Source organism: Dermacentor andersoni, chromosome 1 (genome assembly GCF_023375885.2).
Source record: "Dermacentor andersoni chromosome 1, qqDerAnde1_hic_scaffold, whole genome shotgun sequence".
NCBI lineage: Eukaryota > Metazoa > Arthropoda > Arachnida > Ixodida > Ixodidae > Dermacentor > Dermacentor andersoni.
The window spans coordinates 367886675-367901236 of record NC_092814.1 but is presented as its reverse complement, the minus strand read 5'-3'; the positions used below and the strand labels follow the sequence as shown (position 1 = coordinate 367901236).

The following is a 14562-nucleotide window of genomic DNA, read 5'->3' as shown; positions in this document are numbered from 1 at the left end:
AGGCAACAAGCATGGCGGTATGTTGTGATCTGAAATGATTTCAATAATTTCTGCGTGTGCTTGGTGCCCTGAAAAATGATCACTGATTAGTATAAGGTCGAGGATATTGTTTGCTGAACCTTGCTTATGCGTCGGTTCTAGGATTCTTTGGTGAAGGTTAAATGATAACATTAGGTCGAACAGAATTTCTGAAGAAGATGATGTGTGATGAATAGTTACCCACTCTACGTCTGGAAGGTTAAAGTCTGCCATAAGGATAATTCTAGAGTTGTTAGCATATCGGTGTAGAAACTCATGAATGGCAGAAATGCTGTCATCACCCGAAGAGGGGCTTCTATAGAAGCAGCCCACACAAATAGTAGTATTGTTACAAAGAATCCTGCAAAACACGCTTTCAGCACCTGATACATCTCGCTGTAAAACAAATGGAAGGTTTTTCTTTATCACAAGAGCCACGCCACTTCCACGGGAACACCGATCTTTTCGAATGACTGAATAGTTCGGTGGAATGATTTCATTGTTAGAAACATCCGGTGAAAGCACGTTTCCGTGACGGCGACTTTATCAGGTTCGCGATCAGTTAACAGGTTTTCGAAAGATTCTATTTTGTTTAGTAAGCTTCTTGCATTCACATTTATGATTGTTAGTCGTCTTATCGAGCTCTTCTCCGCGTCATTAGCGGGCCGTTTGTTTTGCTTGGTTCCGCTTCGTTTTTTTAAAGGGGTACTTTGTCATTGGTTTCGTCGTCGCAAACACAGGCGCGACCGTTAATGTACACTCTAAAAACTAGGAAGGGTATCGCAGGAGTGAAGCTGCCGGTTCACTCTTCAAAGCGTCGTTTTACTCTCGCAAAATGTCGAGGAGAGTGAAATGCATTGTTCACTCTGTCACCAAGGAGAGAGTGAAATGTGCTTTTCACTCTCCCCTTCAGAGAGAGAGAGTGAAAAGACTCTTGCGACAATAGAAAAGAGAGACTCTTGCGGCAATAGAAAACAAAACGTAGCGTAATCTTCTGCTTCAACTGTAGGTGGCTGGCCCCAAACATGGCAATGTATCATTCATGCACGCTGAGCAAAGAACACATCGTTTTGCTTCTAAGAGAACAGGCCGCCGCAGTTCAAAGGAACGCGTAGCGAGCGCTCTACTTTTTCACTCGGAGTGTCTCCGCCGCGCCCGCGCGCGCTCAAGATCGCGGAACAACACATCAACGGAGAAAGTAGATCCGTCCGCCGAGCAGCGCAGCAGCAGCAAAGGCCAGCCAAGGGAGATCGTATATCAGCCATCTCGCGTCGCCACGAAAACACGACAGTCGTTCGTCATGCCTTGGATATAACAGCAAATCCTCCACGGTAAGTGAATTCTAACTTAGGTGCACATTGTCCGTATATGTCATGCTATCGCCAGGAAGTCTTCGCTGCGCTTAGCCGACGCGATTGACAAAGGACTAGGCATACGCGCTGTGTCTCTCGATGTCAATCGAAAAAGCCAGTCGTCGCGATAACTGCATGTGATTTTATCACTTTGCCGTTGTCCGTAAGAGCTTTAAAAATCGCAAACGCTGCCAGAACTATGGTATGTTCAATAAGACGCCAGGCGAGAGGACGCTTAAAATGGTTAGTTCACCAGCCCGTGATTCCGAGCCTATGCGGAGCGTGATTAGCGTGCGTTTTGTGTGTTTGAATTTATTCAGTTTGGCAGTCTACTGTGTACGGAACGCTGTTGAACTAAGGAATCACATAATAGAAGGCGTCATTTTGCTGGCAGCATGCTTTTTTTTTATAAATAAACCGCGCGCTTGACGGTGTCTCGCGCAGGGGGAATCGACGACCACTGAAGTTACGTGCAGCACCAGTGCTAGTTAGAAACTTTGCCGCAGGCATTCAGCTGCATGCTGCAAGAGGTCAGTTGGGCGCGTTATCTTGAACTTACTGAAAACGCATGAGGAATCCATGTTTTATGCTGAAAAAAGTATAAACCCCATATAAGCGATCTTGCGCGCGGCAGCTACAAGCGACGCGACGGAGATGGCTGTCGCGTTCGCTCGTCGCCTACAAGTCGTACTCCGTGCGAGCGACGATTTTGAGCGACGCCTCCCCGGTGTTGCCGGCATGAGGGCTGCAGTCACGCGTGACGCGTGCTTCAGTAATTTACGTTGATGTATTTTACTATAAAAAGTAGCATAAAATATTTCCGGAGGTCTTGCAGTACGTTCTTATCCTTGCACGTATAAAAATTGAATCATTTGCTCGTTCCGCGCGACAATCGGTAGTATTTGAGCGATGTATGTACATCCAGTTCCGGCTTGGCGCTATTGGCTAGTCGCTCATAGCACTTCTGGGCGAAGAGCGACGATTTCTAGATTTCCAGAACCGAGCCATCTGTTCAAGCGACGGCCCGTTTTGTCGCTCGAAGCCGTCGCTCGTCGCCGTCGCGCACTAAATCGCTCTCACAGTGTTTATCCCTAAGACTGAACTGTTTTTGCTCATGTTGAAATGGTGTGATTATAGGTCTGGTTTTGTCTCCTGTTGAGGTTTTCGTGCACGGTGCGAAACTGAAAGGATGCTTATGTCTACGAACTCGGTGAATTGTCGAGCAGCTAGTTACGCATCGGCATCGAATATAACGGCTGCTGTGTGGAATTACAATTGCGGGGGCGCTTTGCATACGCTTATTGTTTTGGACATGCCTGTGCATTTGCTAATATGAGTTGGCGTGTCAGAGTTACGTCATATGAACAGCTAAATCAGCCTTCCTCTGGGGGTTACAAGCGTAATGTGTGCATTTTGCTATAGCATGGCAGATCAAGATGTGTTTATCGCTTGAATATTTATAGTAGAGAAAAAATATCAAAATAAAATGGTGCTTTAATTCCGTGTTACCAGTCTGTCGTACACAGAACAATAGGTTGGTGTAATAAACTAATAACTGCGGTTTAACTGCAACTTTTACATGCCTACAAGAATCTAAAATGCTAGATTTCAAACTGCAGCAGTAGTCGGGTCTGTCAAAAATGAACTCCACTGCGCACCTCATGCATGAAAATAAGTTCATGCCTTTTAGTAAGCTTAGATGCAGGCCGCAGTGAACTTGTTAGTATTGAAATGTGGGTAAGCTTGCCATAACAAGCCTTGTTGCCCTTTTTTATAGGCAAATCCATATATCCATTGAGCTGAAGGACAATATTTTCATCCCTACTGAGCATCATGTTTGCAGCTATAATCCTCAAATTATGGCTTCAGCAGTGGCACAACCAGGGATGGTGCGGGGGGGGTGGGGGGGGCACACTGGGCACGTGCTTAGGATGTGTCACAAGTGGTGTTTGCGATACACCAGACTCACGACAGATCTATGACGTCTGAAAATGACCAATATTCTATTCATTAGCAGGAGTATTCTAACATTCATGAAAAACAAGGATGAACTGTGTTTTATTTGTTTTTTTGCTTAAATCTAAAAATTGAAGTTAGTTTAGCAGTTGACTGTTGCAGTCATTTGGATGTTTTGCATGCATTTCACTAGGAAGACTTAAGAGCTAAGACTTTTTTATTGCCATGGCCTTGACTGTCTTGATGTTGTTTTGCACCATGCCCTTGTGTTGACTTTTGCATACGATATTTTTCAGGCACCCGCTTTATATAACGCAAGAAGGCAGCTGCAAGGACACGAGGATGTGAAAGAGCCAGTGCAGCGCGACTTCACGTAGTGCAGAGGAGCCAATGCCAAAAAATCAAAATACATTGGCATGTTATTTGGACAAGAAAACTAGTATGTGGGTATATTGGGTGTACCATTTGACCAAATGTCAACAAAATCAAGATACAGTATGTTACACGAAGATGAAAATTCTCACGTGCTCCAGGCAGTCATCTTAACATGGTATATTTATGTAATGTCTCTGATTGGAAAGTCAAATCAAGTATGCTCTCTGGAGACAAACACATAGCAGCAAGTGTCATTGAAAAGTTAAAAATGCGTTTTAAGAAAGCTGATTAGTTCTGAGAAGTGACTGCTTTTTGTCTTGCCTCTCAACAGATATATCCATGTGATAAAAAAATAGTGGTACAATGAAATTGCATATTTGCTTAGCGACATGATACATACTTGCAATGAGCACGGTGTCTGTGTTTACTATAAAAAGCAACAGCCCATGCTTGGTTAGGTTAGGCCCACTACAACATGCAGGCATGGGTGATTGGCGCTTTTTTTATTTCTGTGTCGTGAGGTTTATTGACGTGCGTATAGGTGCAGTGGCACGCAGTATGGCTAGTACAAAAAACGGGGGGGGGGGGGGGGGCAGATATATGTAGCTCACTGTACACGACACAGGGCAAAGGAAATCCGTGTTCAGCAACTAAGTGAAATGCCATGTACATAAATTTTACAATGCTACTCGTTCGAAGCGCGCACAGGTGCATATTGAAGAAAAGTTTCCAGGGTAGATAATTTACTTCGTAATTTACACTAATTTTGCTCTAACTACGAGACATAATAATTTCAATATACGGCACGGAAAAACCTAGAGCGAATTAAATTGTGTGTCAGCTTCGTGTGTATACATATAGTCTTTCCTATGCATTAGGTTTTTGCGTAATGCATTAACAGTTGACAGCCTATCTTATGATGTGTACTCTGTTTACATTACAGTTGTTTATTAGTTTACTCGTTTGTTTTGCGACTGATGAAATGCCGGCATATATATATATTTTCAACATTTGACATAACCCTGTATGTTTTGCAGGGACAACCCAGGACGTGCATTTCTCAGCACCCAGTCAACTGCCAAAAGTGACTCAAACACCGGCCACCAGTAAGTGGACATCAGTTGCAATTTCACATTATGCAGTTGGCGGCTGCCTTGTACGGAGGCTTTTTTTTTAATGAGATGGTGATGTCGTTCTAATGTACATTTTGACCACAAAGGTGCGATCATGTCTCACAGAGGCATATATGGTTGCTATTCTCTGCGTGGGACGTGTTCTCGTGTCCGTGAAGCATTTGTGTTTGGCAGTATTGTCGCCAAATGAGTCGGATATAAACACTAACTCGCCACTGCCGGCAAGTAGTTGCGAGAAATGCATTATGACGCTGTAAAGTTATTTCATTAATTCAAAGGAAAGTTTTGCAGCAGGAAAAAAGGTTGCTATTCCAGGTAAACATGTCTTTTTCTCACAGGTTATTTAGCCAAACTGTGGATGCATGAAATTCGTGACTTATGAATAGATTTTAATTTATTCTTTAGTAATGCTTCTAAACGAGACTAGGAATAGCATGTGACTACCTCTGCACTCAGCAGACCATACATTTACAGTCATAAGTGGCAGTTCCATGCAGTCTCGCACTTTATATAACCTTTCCTTTCAGCAACATTGGAACTGGTGGCTGCGTTTTCAGAAGGAGAAGTGCACTTGACGCTGTATATGTATGTGTGAATTCGGTTTTCTTTGTATGTGTCGGCTCACTGACAAACAGTGCAAAAATCCGTTGTACCATGAGCCTGACGACGCCTTCTGCTGCTAGAAATGCGGCACTTTGTATTTTATAGTACTGCATGACATTTAAATCAAAGCTACCACATAAAATGATCAAGAAAACTAACCGCTGTTATAGCTGTTTTCCTCAAAGAACGCTTGTCCTTAATGGGCTGTGTTAATCTGAGCTCTCCACCAATGTTTCAGTAGTATTATCCCTTAGTGAGTGAGAGATTGGGGGCAATTAATCGTGTTAGTGTTTAAGTGGTGTCCTAATTATGTGCATTTGTTCCAACAAAGTTGTCTAGATTACTTTATTGTGTAGTGTAAAACTTATGAAACCATCAGCAACTACTGAGTTGCTAACACGCATATGGATTTGTCACTATACAGGTGGAACTCGGCTGTACCACTGCAGTGCTGCGGAAATTGCCTTCACCAGCGGCTTTGCAACAGCTGTTTTGCAGCATGTCGGTATGTGTTAATTTATAATTATGTTGGGATGGGCTAGTATTATGGACCACTGCTACTCTGTATTGTGACAGATCCATATGATAAGGGATGTAATGGGCACAGCGAAAACCTTTGAATTTTTTACTATGGTGCATAAACAGGCTCTCCTTTTCGTCACTGGAGCAGGAGAGAAGGGCATGCAGGCACTCCTGAATGTACATATATTTCAAAACATGAGAGAGACATACACACACACACACACACACACACAATTAAACTAAAGGCAGGGACGTTCCATCTTTCATCTTGAATTGAATTGTGCAGCGCAAAAATACAACACAGACCACAGAGAAGCACACATGTTAACAGGTTTGATACACACGTTAGTTCAACAGATTTGATACTTCAAGTGTGCTATTTTACACAAGGGGGAAGGGAAAGGGGAGAAAATCTGAAAAAAAAGTGGAGTGGAAAAAAAGGAATCGTGCCAAAAAGCATGAGAAGCATCGCGCAGCTAGGATCACCAGCAGGACATCTAAAAAGCACTCTGATAAAATTACATACAGGACAACCTTACGTATAGTTTGTTTCAATCAACTCATATCACACGCAGCCATTACTGCAATCAAGTTGTTTCCTTATGTCATATGAGGGAATGATGTGGGCCCAAAAAACTGTTTAGAGCTGAAGGATTATGTTCCATTCTAGCCTCATTGCCTGCTTTTTTATCATATTGTTATCAGCTGCTTATGTTAGGGACAAAAAGTAAGAGTACGAACTGTTTCCCGATTCGCCATTCCACACAACATGTCTTTGTGACTATATGTACATGCAGATGATCCATAGTTGAAAAATATTCAGTACAGTAGAATCTCATTACAAGATGCACTTGGTTGTAAGAGACATCTGAAAATGGTTTGGTTGGTTTTCCGATGTTTGCCACGTTAACAATACTGTATACAAGAGACACCTTTGTGACTAAGGATGACTTTTTAAGTATTCACTACTTCGAAGGGACACAACCCAGACACATTCACTTTGTGCACCTTGTGTGCTCCGAAGGGCGTAAACATCACGCAATCCTTACACAAGTCAATCGCGCATGTCTCTTTTAGCATGAACCAGAAAAGGAGGGCAACGAGGACAGTGCACGGCAGAAAGTGTCGGCAGTTGAAGCTGACGAGCGTCTAAGAGCACCTCAAAGGTACTGCGAGCAACAAGGCTTGCAAAGTGAAGTGTTTAAATTCCAGAAGTTGGGAAGGAAGCTAACACAATCTACAGTCACTAAAAAGCTGTGAATGTCTTCTTTAAAGGGCCCCTAAACCACCGAGGTTGAAATTTAGTTGCGGTGTTGCAGTTCTACACAATAAGGCAATGAACAGGTAGCCACGAGAATTTTTCGAAACGGTGCAGTAATAGTGGAGCTACGTGTGTTTGATTATCGAAAAGTAGTCCCCACTCATTTTACTCTTTCATCTGGTACACGCCATATGGACAGTATCGTCTTTTCCTTGCCTAGTACACCTCCAAATGTTACGGGACAGGCCAACATCAACGAGCTCTGTTGCTGCCGCGCTGGCCCGTCGTCCTGCGAGGGGTGGCGCTAATACAACGGAACTGTATGGTGACTCGTGTTGAAGAGCCTCATAGGGAGACCCTTCTGTTGGCGTTTCTGTTCTTTGCCCCCATTGGCTGCCCACAATGGCATCGCGCGCAACGCGACGAGGAAGGAGTGTGTGTATTTGCTTGCAGGCCTTGCTGGCAGTCGTACACTTTCGTTCGACCAATCGACAGCACCGGAAACTGGTGACATCATCAGAGACAGCCTGGTGACGTCAGGACAAACTGGGGGGTGCAGGATAGGTCCAGAGAGGCGCACGGGGTCATTTTCTTCATATTGTGGTGCTCCGGCAGTGCTACACACTCTGGCATTTGGCTTCGTTGATCGTGACTCCATTCTGATTTCGAAACGTGTGTTTACTTGAAATGTTCAAAAAATGTCGAGAAGTGGTTTAGGGGCCCTTTAAGCCACCCTGAGCATTTATTCCTTCAGATATATCAAAACATACTTTAGTGATGATGCATAATAAAGTGATCTAGTCTGGCGCCTCAGTGTCTCAAAATTTTTGGTTTCGAGAGACATGTTTCCCGTGCCTCTTGAATATCTTCTGATGAGGCTTTACTGTAATATACACAAACAATTGTGCAACTCCTCCTGCAAGTATTATTCATTAAGCCTGGTCACTTATGTGCAAAGCTTGTGGTTAAGTCTTGATGTCCGTACTTTTTAGAGCTATGTTTATTAATTCATGCTGTTCTTATTGGTTCTTCGATGCAGGAGACAATGCCTACGAAATTATTGGCCCTGATCATGAGAGCCCTCAAGGGGCAAACAACATCTCTGTTGCAGAACTGAGCCCGATACCACTTGGAAGTTACCATGACAGATGACACGGCAGCAATAGATACAGAGACTGCCATGTCTACTGCAGCTGCAACAGTGTACGAGGCAAGCAGCAGCGCGTCAGCATCAGCAGCAGTGTCAGAAGGAACCACACCAGGCCTGGTAGAGCAACATGTGAGCTATCACTGACTTTTTTTGTAGTGGATACAACTCATTTGCTCAACATACAAAAGCTTTTCACCACGACTGTGAGCCAGTGTTATTGTGCAGCAAGTGCAAGACTAAGTTAGGTGTTATAACACAGTACAAGCATCACTTTAATATATGCAAATGCAAACATATTACAGTTGTTGCCTCCCCAGCCAGCCCACATAGTGACAACAATGTGGAACACATGTTGGGACACACCTCTCCCCCATTACAAGATAGAGACTGTCAGTGTTGTTGCTAGATTGACTGGTCTTTGTAGGCAACTAGAAGGACAACACAGGTGTCATAAGATTGTTGTTGATGTTGTTGTTGAAGAGGTAAAAAAGAAGTTTGATGCAGCTGAAGTGCCAACTGATATTGAGCAAATCAAAAGCAACCACCTGAGAAAGCAACACTATCGAAATTTGGGTATCTATGTGCCGCCAACTCTGGTAAGAATGGCATAGGACAGAAGTGTGATGAAAATCACACAGACACTGCTGTTGCATCACTGGCCACAGTGAGCAGCGACTTGTAGGGCAAGAGAGTCAACTGAAACTAACATTATGATACAGTGTCATGCTCCCATGTGACCACTTTTCAAGTTATTTTGCAAGATACAGCTCAACCTCCAGAAACGAGACTGCAACTTGTCTGTAAAAAAGCTTTCACAAAAAATTATTCATAACACTATTAACATAGCAGTATCTTTTTTTTTTGTGTCGGTTCGAGGTTCCCGGCTGTCCATTAATGCAAAAATTGAGGAAAAAAAGAACATGTGTCGTACTTACACCTTTTTAACAAGTACGAGGGGGACAGAACTTTTCTAGTCATGCATCTTCATCATACTATCAAGTTTTTAAATGCCTTTTATAATTATTATCACCAGTTATATCTGAGTGCATTGTATGCATGTAGCAGGTGTAAAATCAGGTCAGTTGGATCAGATGCCTTATCTGCAAGCGAGCCCTATATTCAAGAAATTTGAATTCAAATAGTTACGTTACAGACGCAGTCTTTCAGCACTTTATTGCCTGTGGTTTAAGCATTGCTCAATACTTTTGTGGGTGGCAATTTCAACCGGCACAGCACTGCGCTCTGCCACAGTCACATTTGTCTTCAAAGCGGTGTTTACCATTTGTGTTGATCTGTTTGTGTATGCATAGAGCAAGTTTTTAATTTATATTTTTCTGCATTCTTGTGCTTGCACTAAGCTTGTATAAGGCAGTTACAAAATGTGCGTCACTATAACGAACTGTTCTGTTGAGCTTACATTTGCAAATAATCGTGTTCAGATGGCCGTACTTCTATGCGGGTGCACTGCTAGCTTTGTGTATGTTCTCATGTTTGTATAAAGCTTATATAAGCTAGTTAGAAAATGTATGTGACTAAGCATTGTGATATTCTTTAAAAAACTGCTTGGTTGGTTTTACACTTGTGAATTAGTATTGAGGTGGTGGTATTCCCATGTATGCCCACTGCTAGCTTTCTGTGTCCTCACGTGTTTGTATTAAGTTTCTACAAGGGAGTTACAGCATGTACGTCACTAAGCACTGTGATATTTTTTAAAGAACTGCTTTGTTGGTTTTACACCTGTGAGTAATAGTACTCGGGTGGCACTAGTCATGTGTAGGTACACAGGGAGCATTTGTATACATTATGCTCATGTAAAGCAGTTACAAAGTATATGTCACTAATTACTGTGATATTTGTTGAATTGCTGTGATGGTTTTACACATGTGAATAATAGTGGTCAGGACACAGTACTTGCGGTGTATAGTTGAATTTATACACTGCCAAGACATGGGCTGTATACGTACCAAAAGAAATGTATGTCATTATATTGTTGTGATTATTACGGTTTGGATTTTATTAAACTGTAATAAAATTGTTTCTTGTATCTATTGAGGTATGGAAATTTGTCATGCAACCAAACTGAGGACCTGAACTTGTGCATACAAATAAACAGCTAATTTAAGAGTATACTGCTCATATTCTGCTAAACCAGTTTAACAAATTTGTACTACAATGCTGGAAAAATGACAGAGCTGACTCGGATGTACAGAAAAAGTTCTGCATTGGCTGAAGGACTGCCCCACACTGGAGTTCGTAATGTTGCATTTATTGGAGTAGAACAGAAAGTGCACTTCTATTAAAAATGCGACAGTCGTTGCAGAAACATAAGGCAGACGAGCGGATGTGGCACATTTTTTTCAGGGCCCTCCATGCCTACTACTGCATTTCTAGTCTTCCTGTGCTCTGCGTATAAGCCCCTGTTCAGCAAAGGTTTTTACTCCATGACAGTTGTTCTACTGGATTCGTAGCAATATTGAAGAAAAAAATTGAATGGTTTTCAAGGACTTTCGAGGCCCCGACACAGTAACTTCAAGGACCTCGTGCAATGTGTGTAGTAGTTTCGACAGGCAATAACTTGTTCAAGAACACCATTAACTTTAATGCAAACTAAAGAAAACAAAACAAATTGCATTTCAGTGATTTCAAACATTTGAAAGACTGCTAATTTGCCTTTCACCGCCCACCACTAAACGCACACAAGGAAGCATTTCAAGAAAGTGCTCAAAGTTTTTCTGCAATAGCACAATTAACTACTTGGACCTGCAACATTTGCAGTTTTTGAATACTGTTTGGTTTGACAGTGTATGTGATGTCATCTGTTGCCTCAGCTTTTTTCACCATCAAATAAGCAATAGTCATTTCTAATTTCTTTTTATTGTGTCTGTCGCTCTCAATTTACTCTTCACGGCTTCTCTTCGAATGCCTCAACTGTTGAGCTTCCTGCTTCTGCTCCTCCAAGCACATTTGTCGCCGGTTCCATGTGCATAAAACTAATATCTGCAGCTCCTTTGTAATTTCAACTTTAAGGATGTCGCTTTCCTTCTATGACCTCCAGAGACAATTTTCTGTGACATGCGAAAGAGTGTCACAGAAGGGAAAAAAAGCGCTTGGCAATGTCTGCTAAGTCTAGCCAAGTGTACAAGTTTAAGGACTTTCCAGTACTTCTAAAAATTCAAGGGTTTTCAATGCCTTGAAAATGGCATTCTAGAAATAAAGGATTTTCAAGGATCGCTACAAACCCTGGATTCTACCACCTAAATAATTTTACAAGCTTATTTTGGCATGGAGTTAGGAAATTCATGCTTTCTAGCTAACGCTGCACTATCTCTGTACAGTGAAGCCACGAGAGCGCAACTATTTTGGAGTAAAGAAAAATACTGAAAGCTTTTAATACCACTCTTCTTTTTTTCTATGGAGCTTCGTATTGCCTAGTTAAGTTTACGAATGTGCCTGGTTTTGGCGGGCGTTTCTTCGACATTTTCTGGAAGAAGCAGATGTCTAGCCCCCGTATTCAGAAATGTATCTTAATACAAAGCTCATGCTTGACTTGATATAAACGACGCCTGGTGCGAACGTCCCCCAAGACGCTCACTGCCTTTCTTTTGGTGCGTTCACGACTTGCGTCGTTTAGATCAAGTCAAGCATGGGCTTCAAGTTATGATGCATTTCTGCATATGGGGGTAAGCGTGCACAATTCCGGGCAACGCACTGTGCCATTGACACTGAGAGAAAACGGGGAAAACAGAGTTAACCACTTATGCTCCTAAACTTTCGCGTACCTGTGGTGTGCGTGTATCGTGGAAGAAGAAACAGCGCAAACACAAGGACGAAAAAAAGCATCAACCACACCAGCGCTTCGTGGTGTGGCATGTTTTTGCGTCGTCCTTGTGTTGCGCTGTTTCTTCTAAAATGCTCAACCAACTAGCCGGCAAGTCCATCCTGTGCATATATAAATTGAACACACGCATGAGTGTAGATGGTCTTCGAAGCTTTTAGAACGAGCACTGCCACAGGATACGAGCAGTGCACGCGTAACAAGTGGACACATTAGTCATTTAAACATGCGTGCCAATGCATTTGACGCGGCTATCGGCATAAGCAGTCTCCAAATGCTGGAATGTATGCGCTTCAAAACGCTAACGATCCGCTGCTAATGCAGGACAACAGCTCACAGCGGACTGAACCAAACTCTAAACTAATGCACTTGAAAAGAACGCCTACACGGCAGCGTGAGGCACGTCGAAATGCCTGGTACTGGCGTCGCAGTTGCTCACCAGTATACGCGCGAAATAAATTCGCATACGTGGATGGTTGGCGCAATACTTTTTATCCGCGTATTTTGGATGGACTGGAGAAGCACTCGATCACGAGCTGAACGGCACATTTGTTATTTTCCTGCGGTGACGACAAGCCGTGAATAGTTCTCACGTTGTCGTCTACGTTGTCGTCTACGTTGTCTTCCTTCGTTAGTCGTAGCAAGGAATGGAAATGATGCAAACGCACACGTATTCCAGTACACAACAGCACAGCACACTGCAGAGAAACCCCACCCACCACAGCAGATTCATCAAATACGTTTGGTATATATATAACGTTTAAAAGAACACAACTGGGCGTGACGGCGCTGTGGTGTAATGGTTATGATGTGTGTTTTGAGTTGTACAAATGCGAGTGTACGCGGGTTCGAATCCACATGATGTATAGAGCATTGTGATTCTTGGTAAGCATGTGATCCCCTTGACAATTGTATTCTAATTAGATTGTGTTACTCCTGATTGTGAAATTTGCGAAGATATTTGCAGATTAAGTGTTAATTCGCTTTTTTTTTTCTCCTCAGTGGCGTTCGTGACGCATACGCTTAGGCCGCTTCAGAGCAGTCACGCCTCACGGTAGGCAGCAAATAGCCAGGAAAAAATGACTAAAATCCTGCATAACTTTGCTCACGCCTATTCTGAAGGCCGCTTGGAATCGGGCCAGTGTCTCTGAGGAGCCGCCTAGGGAACAGTATATCAGCGGCCCTAATTTGATCTGATTTCCTGCCTGCATGCGTGACCAGGATTTGGCTAAGAGGGTATTGGGAAGAGTACTAGCACTCTGTTCTGAAGGAGTACAAGCACTCTGTTTGGGGGAGTAGAAGTACTCGGTCTGGCGGTGTACTATTAACCCTGCGGGGAGAGTATTAGCACTCTGCGGAAGAGTACTAGCAATCCCTTGCGGTGGAGTAACAAAACTCTGTCAGGAGGAGTTGACCTACTCTTTCTCAAAGAGGGTCGATCTACTCTCGAAAAGAGAGTGAAATATGGGACAAGCAGCTACTCCCTCAAAGAGAGTGCCCGGCACTCCCTTAGTTTTTAGAGTGTACAGTTTGTCGAACGCGAGGGAGACTTTGTCGCGATTTTCTTTGGCACTGTTCCACAGTTTTTTTTCTAATGTCCCGTATTTTAGGAGACAGTTCTTCCCCAATGGCGAATTTTGAGCCTTTAAGTTTAAAATATTTTTTCAATATTGCCGATTTGTCGCGGGAATTTAGAAGTTTAAAAATTACAGGCCTAGTCTTTTTCGCTTGCGGTCTGCCTAACCGGTGTATGCGTTCTATCGTAACTGGGTCCAGCTCTAGGATATCTTGTATGATATCTCTGCTAACTATCTGCTCAAGACTGTCGCACGTTTCTTCTTCCGATTCCGATGTGCCATAAACTATTAAGTTAGCTCTCCTGCTTCTGTTCTCAAGGTCATCGATTTTTTGTTCCATTGTTTCTATTACGCGACTCACTCGGCAAATCTCGGTCTGACAAGATTGTACTTTGTTTTCTAGAAGTGCTATGACATCTAATTTGGTCTCTATATCTGCAAGACGTTCTTCCTTTATTTCTTTGGTATCAGCAGCAATTTCCTTCAGTTACTTAACGATGTCCTTTAGTTCAGGGCCGGGGTTTGTTTAGACGTCTCCTGATAACAGTAGCAACTTCCACAGAAATACAGCCATGTCAAACACCCCATGACATAGCTGCGGGCACGGCAGCACCACCAAAAAACGGTCGCTAGCGCGGAAGCATTTTCCAAAAGGCCCTCTCACCTGCACAACGAAGATGAGAGGATTAGTGCACCGCGTGCTAGTAGTGCCGCCGTGCCCACTGCCGATGTAGTGCCCGTGCGGGATATATATGGTCCACTCTTGTGGTGGCGCTCGCA

General features: G+C 43.1%; 1 long non-coding RNA gene across 1 annotated transcript; it reads left to right on the top strand.

Annotated features, from left to right (window-relative positions):
- The first annotated feature begins 1232 nt into the window (after positions 1-1232).
- Positions 1233-10414, top strand: LOC140215160 (uncharacterized). The gene is made up of 4 exons (XR_011892078.1): positions 1233-1349; positions 3623-4807; positions 5862-5942; positions 8260-10414. It is a non-coding gene; the product is annotated as an uncharacterized lncRNA (long non-coding RNA).
- Positions 10415-14562: the final 4148 nt, after the last annotated feature.